Source organism: Macrobrachium nipponense, chromosome 7, assembly GCF_015104395.2.
Source record: "Macrobrachium nipponense isolate FS-2020 chromosome 7, ASM1510439v2, whole genome shotgun sequence".
NCBI classification, from domain to species: Eukaryota; Metazoa; Arthropoda; class Malacostraca; order Decapoda; family Palaemonidae; genus Macrobrachium; species Macrobrachium nipponense.
Window position 1 is genome coordinate 80,469,860 of NC_061109.1, and position 15,723 is coordinate 80,485,582.

At 35.8% G+C, this 15,723-nt stretch overlaps 1 protein-coding gene and 1 pseudogene across 1 annotated transcript in view; one reads left to right on the plus strand and one right to left on the minus strand.

The window, feature by feature from the left end:
• The window catches only part of LOC135217234 (bumetanide-sensitive sodium-(potassium)-chloride cotransporter-like), a 102,909-nt gene that overhangs the window by 52,736 nt on the left and 34,450 nt on the right, over positions 1-15,723 (plus strand). The gene's annotated exons all lie outside the window — the stretch shown is intronic.
• Positions 1,955-15,691, minus strand: LOC135217237 (bumetanide-sensitive sodium-(potassium)-chloride cotransporter-like; annotated as a pseudogene).

Below are 15,723 nucleotides of genomic sequence, written 5' to 3' on the forward strand. Positions count from 1 at the left end.
AATTAAGAAAAAAATAAAATTTACTGGCATTTTCTTCTTTCATACCAACAATTTATAATCAAAATTTGTAAGAACAGCAGAGTTTTGTTCAAATAATATTTCAACTTCATTACATATATACAGTTTAAAGTGAAGTCATTTGAGCATGATGTCTTTGTGCCATTCTTATTGGCAATTACAAATGTCCGTTATTATCGCTACTTTGAGTAGCACACTTCACTAGACACTCATTGAATTTTGTCCATCAGCTACATTAACAAGCTAAGTCGTAAAACCAACAAACTGTCTTGTGTACACTATTATAAATCATATGACACTATGTTGGGATTTGTAATATACTTTATGGATTGACTCATTTTCTAGGAAAATGGTTATGGACCACTATCAATGAAACAGACACAATTTGTCATAAACAGCAGATACCAAATCGGTATACTGTATTTGTATTTTAAATGTCTCTAGTAGATTTGTAGTTATGCAATTGACCAGTAAGGCACTAATGCCAAGCATTATATTAAATTCCATTTTGCATTGATTTTCTCATGGTAATGTTTAATAACAATCATGACTTGTTTTACACAAAACTGTTAGTTATTTCCTTCAAAAGGTGGAATGTGCAGGACGTACGAACAAAAAACAAGAACACAGAAAGGAATGTAGGAGTATCATAATGCATTGTAAATAAAAAAAACCTTTGCTATGCTACAGTTTGTCTAAAATATAAAAAAACTGGAAGTAGTACATGAAATGCGGAAGGTAATTGTCCACTTAAATGCTAAAACAAGCCCCATACAAGACCTCAGTAAGCCTGAATTGTCTGTCAAAAACTAAAAGCATTTCTCAACAATATAAGTGAAGAATTATGACATGATTCATAAAATGCGACAAAATTTTGCAAAATGATCACAATATGAAATGATATGAAATATTAGATAATTGCTTGGATGAAATTTTGTGCAACACTGCCTTCTAAGTAATGGTGATGATATAAATGCTATAGTTAGTCTACACTACTCAAAAAAAGTTCAAGAGATTAAAAGTAATGGCACTAAACTATAACAAGCAACTTCTCTAAAGTGTTACCATCCAAAAAAAAAAAAAACTACTCTGTTACACCTGAATTATTCCCTCAGTATCAAAACAACTGTTCACTGGAAGACAAATGTAACTGTAAATGTGTTTGGTAGTAAGGGTTATAACCACTTACAAAAGATTATCTCACATTTTTTTTTCATGATGTGGCCATCCACAACTAAATCTTTTGAGAAAATAAAGTGCCTTATTGTAATGCTAATTGTTAACATGATGATTCACCACTTTGCAAATTGAGTTTCACAATGTGAATACTATATGAGCAATACATAAAAACTGCTAACAAAATTTACACAATTTTAAGAAGGTTGATTAATCTACCTATCCAGGCATATCCATTCTTAATATGTCACAGGTACACCTGTACCAGTCTACATAATTAGACTGTACAAATCAAGCCTTCCTGCGAAACTGTAGTATTAAAGTATAAAAGAACAATACTTTCCCTGCTAAAAGTATTTAGTATATGAGTCTGTATACAAAGCAGCGTAAACATTAGTCTATTGATTCCATTACCATACCCAGCATAGTAATTTGTGCATTGACACAATCTCTTGTTACCAAAAATACTAGCTATCACTAATGCATTGTAACCCTGTCTTAACAGTAGAATGTCAAGACAGAAGTCTGGTTACCACGAATGAGAAGGAACGGAGGCATGTCTCTCGTGAGTGTCTCTATCCAGGCCATGTAGAGCGGAGCTGATACTGAGCTCTTACGTGGCATGGCAGAGTCCTGGAAAGGTAAAATAGGAGAAAAATATATTTATTTATAAAATTTAAAGATGATGTACAGCATGCAAATTCATAATGCGCATAGGCACTTAACCCTGATATTTGCAAATGAAGGGCTGTTTTTATATCTTCTGTAATGGAAATCATTGTAGAAGAAAAATCTTTAGTATTATCCATATATTCTAATGCTTCAGTCTATGTTTATGCCTATAATTATCACATTTTACTGGATTTTTATAGAATTTCATGGACTTCGTCAAAAATGACTATTTTAAACACTTGATACCCAGACTGGAGTGGTGTTAGTTAAAAACAAAATCTATGGGAACATTCTGTGATGATGATTTTGAATACTGAATTCTTCAACTGGTTATGCATTTTTCATTTATGGCCAGGTAGCCGAGAGCAAAGCATATGAATAAAATAAGAGGCTTATACACTGTATGGGAGACTGAAGTATTTTGATTATAAGAAATGGGTTTCTGATAAAGCAAACAAATGGTTATACTAAACATCTCGCTACACTAATATATCAATTTGTAATCATGTGCTGCTCATGGGGAGCATTTAAAAAAAAATGTTTATACAAAAAAAACTTACATGACAACCAAGGACGCATCCTTTGAATTCTCAAGTAATAATTCACGGAGACGAATATGACGATTGGTTTTCTCACGCTGACCCAGGAGTTCTGCTTCACTGATGAGTAGCCCTGTAGATATATTGATTTAAATACATATGTGAGAAAAAATTTTAATAAATGCATTTATTTCTTGGTCCTGGCAAGTTTTTAGGTCAAGGTATACCATGGGCAATAATATTTACAAGAAAATTAACACTTGCCTTCGTTTTCTTTAGAGATCTCTTCGCTGCTCTTTGTTTTGAAGTCCTCAATTAACTTATCGAATTCCATCCTAGAGGATTCTGCTGCCTTCTTTGCAACGTCTGGGATAACGATGACATCACTGTAGTCGATACGGAACTTGGCCAACAAATTTGCCATACTGAAAGGGAGATATTAAGGTCAACACGAAGTATTACGTATGCGAAGAGGAATCAAGTACTATTACTTCAGAAAAGTACTAACATACAAAATAATAATCATGTCAATAATGCATTTTTCAAGAATGGCAATATGTGAATTAGTGGTAAATTGAAATTATATCTGCAGTAAAATAATTTCAATAAGAAATGGGTAAGCATTTTTTACAATAACAGTATAAGAATATTGTAGTCACTGTAAACATGGAAAATCACCCTTGCACAAAACGAAGTCTTTTATATGGCACGATACTATTACACTGAGGCCTAGTAAAGTTTAAAAGCTACAATTTTGTAAGTATTTATATATCACCTTGGCTTGTCACACATGAAGTGACAGCAAGAAAAATCCTGTTGTGCTTCCTACCTTCTCTGTTCCATGTCGAGCTCATCCTTTCGGTTAGCTAAAGCAAACACTCGTAGCTTGCATCCTGACCACTGTGATCTTGTAGTAAGGATGTATGGCAACAACAGAGTCAAACCACCATCGTCATACAGCCACCACACGTCAATTGTACCCTGGAAGGAAAATGAAGTTTTTATTGTAAAACTAATATTGTAATACCTACCTGAACACCTGAACTAGCCCCCCTGGTCACTTACCAGCCCGAACCATCATTTATTAAAAAAAATTTACCAAATCTTTGGTTAAAATAAACGATCAGTGTTGCCAATCTCCTGGCAAACACCCTCGTTACCTAGTTACCAGCCCACCGCTAGTAGCCCTGCCTCACGGGCCGGTCACACCGCCCTGCTCACGTCAATCATAACTCAATAACTCTGTATGAGAGGGGAGGAGGGTGGGAATCATTCAGGTGTTCAGTAGGTATTACAATATTAGTTTACAATAAAAACTTCATATTGCAATACACCCCCTGAACACCTGAACTAGCCGATTAACAACATTAATTTGGAGGTGGGGAATCAAATCTGCCCGGCCCTCCACTGTACTAGTTGTCAGTCAATATAATTGAGTACGCGAGTCAGTCTCAAGTTCATTTGTCACTCGTCCAAGCTAATCTCCCATGTGTGGCCTTTTAGGCCTGCCATGTGTGGAGGGAAAAACTCCCTGCACCTCTACCCTAAGGTTCAACTCATTGAGTGCGGAAGGGATACAAACTGTTTCCTCTCAGCTGGCTATGTGCCTCACCTGAGTAGAGGAAAAACTGAAGACCTCCCATGTGGCTCTCGGCCTCTCTGTATGGAGGGAATCTGAAGACCTCATGTGGCTCTCGGCTCTCATGTATGGAGGGAATCTGAAGACCTCCCATGTGGCTCTCGGCCTCTCATGTATGGAGGGAAACTGAAGACCTCCCATGTGGCCTTAGGCCTCTCATGTACGGAGGAGACAACGGTGTCGTCGATCGTAGTGATGTCCTCTCTTGTAGTGTTGTACCTGCCTGTGTGTACTCTGCCTGGTTGGCACTTGGAAGAATACCCTCAGATAGACCCAGACATGTTCTTTCCTATCTTTCCTAATACTTAAAATCCTCTTGTGATATATCATATCATGAATACCTTATACATATTCCGAATATTCGCTCCCTACTCTAATACTAACTCAGACAGCAAGATTGTTGGGTTTAAAAATAGAATTTAGGCCAAAGGCCGAGTATTGGGACCTATGAGGTCAGTCAGCGCTGAAGGGAAATTGAGAAAGTTTGAAAAGGTGTGAAAAGGAAGAAAACTCTGTTGCACAATGAGTCCAGTGTTAGGAGAGCGTGGAAAATAGGATGAGAGAATATGGAGAGAATATGAATCAGAAAAGTGAGAGAGAGAGAGAGAGAGAGAGAGAGAGACGAGAGAGAGAGAGAGAGAGAGAGAGAGAGAAACACAATCGTTCTAGAATAAAGAGAGAATATAAAATCGGGAAAAAGAGAGAGAGATAAAATCAGGGAAAAGAGAGAGAGATAAAATCAGGGAAAAAAAGAGAGAGAGAGAGAGAAATTACGATCGTCTAATATCTCCACCTCCGCAAAATTTCAGCAAGTTAAAAGGGTATTATCTTAACGATAACACTCTTATAACTCCGTACAGCTATGAACAACCGAACGAGAACTTGTTGCTAATGCGATCGACTCCTATAACAACATTAATTTATTGTATTGATCAGCGTGTGACAGTAATCGAATCCGATAGCAACATCCGTTATTGTATTCATCCGCGTAGGACAAGGTAATTACTGTAATCATGTTATAAATGCAGCTGAAGCTAATAAGGCAAAATTACGTTCATCAGCAACCTGGACAGAAGTCCCGAGCGTTATGTATGAATTTTTTTCCAACGCAGCCGTGGTAAAAGAAACTAATAGCATGAAAGAGCCTCATTACTGTTGTTTTCACACAGACAAAGGATTAATAACGTATATAAAGTGTTAAGGTTTCGTAATACCTCATTGAAAACGAGTGAAAAACGAACGGAATCCTAAATTTAACGCCATCTATCTAACCCGAGGGAAAAACTAGCTTCCAATGAGACGTATCAGTCAATTTTGGTCTTTAAATTACATCGTAAGTAAAAAAAAAAAAAAAAACGAACAGTATGACTTCGTTACTAAGTTAAGTATCCAGATATTCATTAATATGCTAACTAAGGACAAAAACATTAGCCGAGACCAAGTGATATGGTTGAATCTGAAGCCAAGGAGAAAAAAAAAATAGACTAGCCGGCATCCTTGTCTGTCTAAACCACACCTCCCTACAATAGTGCTGTTTGACGACAAGCTAGTGTAATTGTAATTTAATTGAAAAGTAATAAAATATTTTCAAAGGTAATTAAATTAACTTTATTAGGCCTAATATTAATTTCAGTTTGTCATTGTAATTTGATAATACGACTGGTAATAATTGTAACTGTAATGACATAACCTCAATGCAAATACTGACTGCAATAGTCTGTTAAACGTATGAAGACGTCATACATACAAATTCCTTATATCTGACATCTGATTATATGCCCAAGATAGATACGTCATTGACTATATTAAATGTCAACATAGTTGAAGACACGTCTCCTTTAAGACGTTTGTACAAACTTGGCATAAGTGAGTGTTGTTACGTTAGTCATTTTAGTCAATCAGGAGAGAATGAGATGGATACGGCGACGCAAACCCGTATTCGTCATCCGCTGATTCCAGCGTGAATGACTGCCGAGTTTAGTGTTTTATACTACGCCAATATGATGATACACATAATACAATTATAATGCTTTAGATCGGACAGAATCCGATCTTCATTCTGTCGATTACATTCATATTAATTATCCTCAGATCGATTCTCGTTCGTTTTCAATTACACCTGTATTAAATTATCCGAAGTCAAGAAGCCTTAAGCCTACAGCGTTAGCCAATATAAAAATAACTACCGATATGTTGTACAGCGAATACTTTAGGTTAGGCTAGGCTACTGAATATGCATACGATATATCATCGTGAAACACTAGGCTAACCGTAGTTAATTTTATTCGATTTCTCTTTCATACTGAATATCGTAAGTCAATATGCATTGAACGGAGAATTAGTTGATATTAACAAGTATCGTATCGTATACGTAGAGGAAAAGTACTTAAAAGACGAAGGAGCATATCTGAAAGACCAACCCTGGCCTAAAAGCTTCTGATGCAAGGAACTCGAAGCAGGAAAAAGCCTAAAGATGCTCTAAGGACACTGTGCCTCTAAAAACTACTACTTTTAATAGAAAACCGACCCGAAGAAGCCTGCACTTCTCTTCCTAAACTAAACACTATGTAGCCTATTATCCCTACTCGTCTATATCTGACCTAAGTTTTTATCATCCTGAGAACTTACACATCGAGGGAAGGGGAATCTGCTGCCAACACTGCCTGCTCCGCGCCAGGGGGACGGCGGATCCTGCCGTGGCTTGCGGATCCCCATAACCCCCAAGCACCGGCTTAGGGCTGATTCTGGAACAGGCAGGGGAGCTGGAAAAGAACGATTAGTAATTTCAGTATCCCTATTGCTCGATCTATCCTCACATAATCTTGACCTAAAATCGGTAACAGAGATGTCATCGGGGGAAGGGGATCTGCTGCCAAACACTGCCTGCTCCGCGCCAGGGGGGACGGCGGATCCTGCCCGTGGGCTTGCGGATCCCCATAACCCCCAGCACCGGTTAGGGCTGATTCTGGAACAGGCAGGGGAGCTGGAACAGAACGATTAGTAATTTCAGTATCCCTATTGCTCGATCTATCCTCGCATAATCTTGACATAAAATCGGTAACAGAGATGTCATACTCGATGTCAGCGTACTCTCAAGTCTCTTAAAGAGCACTGTCTCTAAGTCTTTATCTTGATCTACGTTAGTCTCTTCCTGCCTACAGTTACTTCTTAATACGAGACCTTTCCTATGTTTGAGATACCCTAACATCTGGTCCAAAGACCACTCTGACATTCCAAACATCTGGTCTTTACATTATATTGAACAGGCCTACAATTTACGCATAAGGAATGACTATCGTGTCATAGAGTACTCATCCTCTTCTTGCATTGTTGGCAAAGACGATACGTTGTTGAACTTCCGCTCGTCGTTTTCTGTGATGTCGTGGCCGAGGATGCAGTAGTCGTTGTCGTAGCCTGTGTCGTTTCTTCCTTTGCAGAATCAATGTCTAATGACAAGGTATTAAGAGCAATCCAACCGTTATCCAAAGGGATGCGTAATTCGTCACCAAATTCAATCAAATCAAAGGTGCAAAGATGAAGGCCGGCAAGACCAAAAAGGAGTTCGCTGTGGATACATCTGTACTCCACGCGAACGATAAGTGAATTGACGTGAGAGGGCAGGTGTGACCGGCCCGTGAGGCAGGGCTACTAGCGGTGGTGGGCTGGTAACTAGGTAACGAGGTGTTTGCCAGAAGATTGGCAACACTGATCGTTTATTTTAACCAAAGATTTGGTAAATTTTTAATAAATGATGGTTCGGGCTGGTAAGTGACCAGGGCTAGTTCAGGTGTTCAGGGGGTGTATTGCAATATCCTATTTTATCGCGATAAAAAAACAGTAATGTGAAAGAATGTATAGGTGCGTTACTTAATTTAAGATTTATTTTTTTAAGTACCTCTCCATTATATAGCTTTTACCACTGGTGGCTATTAGTAAAAGCAATATAATGGAGAGGTAAGGTTCCTTTCAAAAATTATAGTTCGGTAAAACTGAAGTCAAGGCAACTTCATGAAACTTGATAGAAAAATGCCAATAGATTTTTTAACATTCACATCCAGGACTTTGTTCAATAGGTACAAAACCCGTAAACCTTGCCTTCTTTTGTTTGCGTTTGAACATTGTGATATTGGTGAGGACCTCTTTGCTGAGTTCAACACCACCCGGTCCGCGGTACAGATCGGCAATAGATGGTCGTACGCTTCATGGCACTGTCACCAGCTGCATCGTCTGTGCCAGCCGTCCTCCCTGCTTTTGGAGATCCTGGGGGTGTTGATGCTTCGCTGGCATTATCATCTGGAATTTATTCAAGGGTAGAGATACAGTCTCTCAAGATCATACACTGAAGTCTACCGAAAGCAACTACGTACTGTAAACAGTATATACTGTACGTACATAAAGCTACAAGGTTTAAAAACAGAGCACATGTAAAGGATCACAGCAGACAGTTCTTTTAACTTTGACTTTGTTTTTCTGGAAATTAGTGTGTGGGGTCATATTGCACCTGTACATCAAAATGTAAAGCCATGGAAGGAGTACACAAAATGAGCGAGACAATTATACCATGTTGGATACCACTACAATAATGACAGAACTGAAACTTATTATACCCCTGTGAAAAAAGAAGAAGAAAACAACAGATCAACTGCTGAAGTGTTTCAATACATGTAAAACTATCAACGAAACATCTCGAGCATTTACTAACATACAGCCGGCCTCTAATTAATAATCCAACTACTACTGCAACTAACTACTATTGCCCATAATTATGTCAATTTCTGAATAAAAAAAAAAGAGAATAGTATAAACATTTAGTTAGTACTGCTTTGCTCCACCTGAGCAATTGACACATGCACTTAGAAATGCTAACACAATTATTCTATTTTTTTATATTGATTTTTTATACCTACACTGTTCTAATAAAGACCACTGCTTCAGCAAAATTAGACTGATCACAGTGATGGCCAAACCCTGCTCTATAATGGCAACATTGCAACGCTTGACTGATGACATATGCTGTCGTCATGTATGTTCCTAATTACAACATAAAGTGAAAATCATTAAGTACAATGTTTTCAAGTTGCTGAGCTTGCTTTAACCCGTCACTTCTTAAACTACTAACTACTAGAATCCCAGGACATATATGAACAGAAGGGATCATTTCTGATATTATTTTGAGCAAAGATGGTCATTTATAATGACAGGAAATTTCTGTCAATCCTGATGTGGTTATTAAATTGACGATACTGTAGCCCAAAATTTTCAGAAATCTGCCAGGATATTTTGCATGCATTTTGAGAACATATTCTCTTCATATGTGTACAAGTACTTTCATGTGATGTTTCCAGAATCTAACACAGAAAAGAGGCCCCCAAATTATATAAATATGGTACGAGTATTTCTAGCATTCCTACAAACTTTACAATAGAGTACTTACTAGAATACATCTGTTACATTCCAGAGAGCTGATGTGTCCTCTCACTAAATGAAAATTTTATTTGGGGAGTTATTTAAAAAAAAAAAAAAACATGAATGCAAGAAAAATTCAATTAGCAATTTTTTTGAAATTGAAGTTTAGTAACATTAAAATGATCAGAGGAAAGTTATTTAGTTTAATAACATTAAAATGATCAGAGGAAAGTTATTTAGGAAAAAAAAAAGTATTAATTAATTTTGGTAATACATGTACAGACCTCTAGTAAAAGTTTGATATATGATAAATTAATCTATATATTTAGGAAAAATAAATTACAGGTCTAATGATCTTTAAGATTAGCCTATAAATATTGAAACTTGAAGTTCTCCCAGTAACTGCTGACCGCATTAACATGCAAATACAGCTATTATTTTATCTGACCTTCCTAATGATGAAATAAACCCAAGAAACAAATTTTGGTAGAAAATCTCAAGACTATGGATATCACTTATGCCAGCAACAGAAATACTATACTTGAATTTCTAACATGATCCGTATACTTATGTGTGTAAGGTGTATCTTGTCTCTAAACACAGACAGAGAAAACACAAATATCTACGCAGGGTTCTGCCACCAAAGTTGATCTCAAGATTAATATATGACAACACAGCCAAAAAAATAAAATAACCTACAAGAAACAAAATTACAGACAGTCCATAATTCGTAAAATAAAAAATCGAACCAACATCAACTATTAATTCATAAGATAGTGGGAGCCACCCGTGCATTTGGATGAGTGGATAAACACTACTATTACTTCCTAAGAGAGGGCAAGATCTTAATACTTTCCAAAATACCTCGCCCACTCTGTCGTATTTTCTTCCTCCTAAACACTGATGGCATGGGAAGGGAGACAAAAGAGAAATGTTTTACTGGTGTTATTCACAGCTCTAATTCTCTTTTTTTAAAGAGCAAATCTCCACCACTTGCCAGCAAAAACACCAAAGTTAATACCCACAAAATATAACTCGAATTACAAATTGACTGATCTGTTCTCTATTCTAGAAAGCAAAGTTATCCACAAAAACTATCGTACTTCAAAAACAATATACATTCTGATTCTGACAGTTCAGTAAGATTGGTGTCTCACAAGCAAATAAATTCTACAATTGTAATTGGCATTTGGTGTCTTAACTGGTCTCAGCATAGTAAAAACCTGTCAAGTATATGTTATAATGTTCATCTAGTGCAGTGAATCACTTCTAGTTAACCTGTAAAAATATTGCAATTCAATTCATTTCTTTTTAAGGCTTTTTTTGCAAGCATATCATGTACTGATATTTAATCACTACGAAAACTAAACACGTAAAATTATCTGTGACTTTGCGTTCATGACTACTACAAGTAATGCACTGCAAAGCAATAAACTTGAAATAATTATGAAGATAAACAAAAAAATTAACTCAAAAGATAAGGAAATAAAACTGTTATATACAAGAATATGTTGTAGATGAACTAGGTTCTAAATCAATGTATCCTTTATGCAAATTTGAATATATAATATTCACTGTGACAATATTCTAACTAATAATGAAAAACTTCTTGGATTACTCATTACATAAACAAGGAAAATATACTTGCAACTTTTCACTTACACAGTTTATATAAGAAAAAAACTAAATCCAGTGTTTAATTTCATATAACTCATTTCACCTTCCACAACATGAAAGAAAACAATTACCTTACGATATAACATTGAATTTCATAACATCAAATTATAATGCTGTAGAGAATAAGCAGGTGAAAATCAACTGTTCTTGAATGACACAGACATAAAGGTCAAATTAAAAGCTACACATCTTTTGATGAATTATGATGCTTTCAAACAGCTCATCACCATGAAAAGAAGGACGACAACCACATGCATTGTCAACAATGGAATTTAACAATTCAGCTTTATCTATGGAATGACTTACATCAATTCAAAACTAAACAAGCTACCAAATATCTGACAAGTAATAAAACACATGGCAATCATTTTTACTGATGCATTTCTTAATAAAAAGTTATGGTTATTACTTCTATTGCTAGTAACCATTTTCAACAATAAAACATCCATATTTTAAAGTTATTTGTCTGCAGAATGTTAACTAAACTTTCATATCCACTAAAACTAAAACCTAATGTACTCTAAATAAAATTCTCCTTCTAATTTATTTAACAGATGATGGATCTGTGGTGAGTTTTGATAAATTTCTTCAAAGTCACATCCCCTCCACACTAAAAATTTCCTTTTTATAAATCTACTCAATTCAGATAATAACTGTCATCGTAATCCTATCTGTACATACTTAGTTCACACTATTTTCCCAAAATATGTATGTCAGTGACAGTATAGTACATATACGTAGTGATAAATAAGTATAGTACGTATAGTGATAAATTTGTTAAAGTCCTTTTATTGCAATAAATGACTAAAAAATCATCGCTACAGCGTCTGTCATAATAAAAATCTACGACTCAATTACTCAGTATTATACTTTATTTCTTTTATAACCTAAAATTTAAAGATGTACTATGTATTCCAAAGCCATCTCTACAAACTATTCCTTGGTTCTATGTTCAACTGAATGATGACAACTGAAACTCTGATTCAATGAATATAAACTGGCAAACAAACATATAAAACAAACCCAAATTCTTCACAATTTACCTACTAATATAGTAACTAAAAAGATTCATAAATAGGTCCTTCTTCTAAGCCAAAAACCAATCACCCTTGCCAAGTTCAACTACACATCACCATATTCGAACAATGACTAACTCTTGAATGTGGACTACGATCATCAAAAACAGTGAAATTCAAATTTTAAACATGAAACCTATTCAGAACCATCTTTCCTATTCAATACATGGTCTGTGATCAGAAGCATTTCCTCTCCTCCAGTTGTAGCTGATGCTTACACCATTCAGTCTCACCATCTCAATTTTAACTTGCACGGAGTCCACTGACCTCCTCTCAACATTTGGACTTAAGTCCTAAATTGCTTTGACAGACATGACTGAAAACTAGTTTCCAAATACGTACAGGCAGCATCCAGTTATCGGCAGCCTCGGTTATCAACAATCCAGTTTTATGGCACTTGTCTTATGATGACGATTACTGAATTTTCTGCGCCGATCCTTGCTTATCCGTGTTGAGCCTCGGCTATAGGCGCTATTATCACCGATTTCTAGTTATCGTCATGCCATCGCAAACAGACGGAAGAACACCCCATCCCCCGATAACCGGGGACTGCCTACTATATTGTTACACTTATCTGTACAGTCACTTTAATGCATGCGCAGACATCACACAGAACACAATTGACAAAAAAATAAATCGTGGTAGAAAACCAAACGAAAAATGGCCAGTGCTGGAAAATTCATGCAAACACTCAAAATAAACGATGGGAACCTAAAAAACTCCACCGCGGTAATAAGCACTCCGGGAATTAGAGTTTACAGTACCAAGTAATTTTGCCACTTCTAGGGTCAGCCCAAAAGTAAGCAAGAAGAAAGCAATATTTAACTTAACTATCATTTCTTCCAAATAAAAGCAACCCTGAAAAAAAATGAATTAAACAAAAAATGTTGCTGAAAGGCATTCTCATGTTGGTGCTCAAAATTCAGCTTCTTTTCATTCAAATTCTCAAGCAAATTTTGCAAACATTATATATCCTGTAACTATATTGGTATAAACTGTGCGAATTCTACCGAAAAATAAAATATACAGGTGTCTATAAACATTTTGCATCAGAGACTCATAATGTCGAAGTGCCATTTCAAGCAAAAAATTTTGCGAGTGAGATTTGAGTCAGAGAACGGTTGCAAAAGCCCCTAAAATTAATTTTAATGGATTAAAAGTTTTTAAAGATTCCTTTTTGTTACTTCAGTGTCCACATTCTATACAATCATAAATTTTCACAATACTAATGTACAGCAGCTAGTAGTGTTCTACCTTTCAAAATGAGATGTATTAAATTGCCATGCCAAGTCAACGTGTTCACATCACTTAATGTCATTTATTATTAATAATACTGTAATTTATGATACTGTAACTATTATCATAATTGGAATAGAGAAGATATCTCATACTATGTTCTCACACAAAAGACAATACTAAACGTTTAAAGTCACTTTGATGTCTAAGGATTAAAAGTGATTAAAAAATATATCTCATTTAACAAAATATTGATCGAGAGGCTCAGGCAAAATAAGTACTAAATTAGTGTGGTGCCTTCAACAGCATAAACACACAAAATAGTTTACCTTTCCTTATATCAAGAATTTATGACCATGATTGAAATATTTCATTGTTGATACATGCAAACAATTCCAGTACTACATACACTGACTGCCTCAGAACATTTTAAGGGTTAATTAAGGACCAGTGCCACTGCAGACGATGTAAGGACGGCAAATACAATACATGTATAATTGTGCAGTGCAGTTGTTGACAGACTGGATATGGTTTTATAAAAGGGATCATGCTTTTGATGTCATTTATCTTGCTTCTAATGGTAACAGTTAGTGCTATAAATGAGTAAGGTAAATATTACCAGTATAATTTGGCTTTTGATGAAACGCTAGTAAAGAGGAAATGGAATGTACAGTATTTTAGGCATTACACCAAAAATGAAACTTTGGGTTTTACAGTCTGGAATCAGCCTTTCTGTAACCAAAGTCCTACAACAAGTACTAATAATTATTTCCCTTGACTTACCAAACCACAAAATAATAGCTCCGGAGACTGCGTTTTTCACAAGGCTATTACTATATGCTACTGACAAAGCATCTAAGTGCCTGCTTCAAGCAGGAATGACATTAGTGAGTGAACTGAATTCTTATTATGAGCAACTCAAACTTACAATGTATGCTATAATGAATGCTGTGCCAACATGTTAAAGCAGATGTCTTCTGTAAAGTCTACAGGAAATGGGAATTTCTTGAAACTCTGAAGGACAACCTTGTTAATTATCAGTCTTCTGAATCTTGAAAATTAGGAAAACCTACTGCACATGTAATAAAAAATTAACTATGTTTAGAAGTACAGTTTGATGGAGGAAAAATTCCTAATAAATGACAATCAGGATTTGTGATTAAGGAAACCAGTTTCTCAGTTTCTCACAAGTTGGACTTAGCAATGGGAAATATGAATAAAGCATCAAAGGAGTAAATTTGGTATTCCATATGTTTACGAAGCAATGCGTGCGGTACTAAATACTTGAGGACAAAGTGGCATGGATACCAAATACTGAATGTAAGACCAAGTAGCAACAATAACAACAATGACATCATTACTTGAAATGTTAATTTCGTTGAGGGAAATGAATAATGCATTTTCAGAAATAATCACAAAATGGCGACATTTTCTAGCACGAAAACAAGGGGGAAAACATGGGCACAGGATATATAACGTATGACAAAATTCCAGCATCCAACATGTTTCTGAAGTCTGGGATGTAGTAAATTCATTTCCAGTCATCTATAATATTTGAAACTCCTATACCTTCATTTTTATAACACCTAAACAGCATAGTGCACCTTCTTAAATGGGGCATACTATTGATGAAGTATGCCTATTTCAAATAGCACAAGTAGTCTGAAATGAGTTCAAGCCATTTCATATTTAAAATTAATAATCGCAATTTTCCATCTGACACAAAAGCATCATATATTTATTTACTTACCAAGCGAAAGCTGACCAGTAGACTGATTGCGTTTCATGTCGTCAACATTGGACGTGATGTTTGTGTCTGTGCCATTCATAATAACTGGAGTATCTTCATCTTCAATAATTTGTGAGTAATCCAGACCTTGAGGTACACGTAAAATAGCCACGCCAAGATACATGTCAAGAGCTTCACTGTGAAAGGCAGGAGATACGCATAAGTTGAGCTCAGCAACTCAAAGGAAGGCAACTGCATTTCACAAAAAATATTGAAGATGTTTAAACAAAAGAAAGGACTGATTTTTCATCAGTCTACAAATTAAACTTACAAATAGAGCATAATGAAATTTATGCAATTGAGGATATAAATGGCAACAAAACAGCCAAAAGAGAATCATTACTCACTGAAGTGTGTTAAAGTATGCCTTCAGTTCCTGACGCTCACACTTGCCCCAGTTTGCCTTATATCCGAGGAGAACCATATTGGGACGTAGTTTTCCTAAACCAACAAGCTAAAGAGAAGGACGAATTTCTCAGGATTATTCCATGTTTC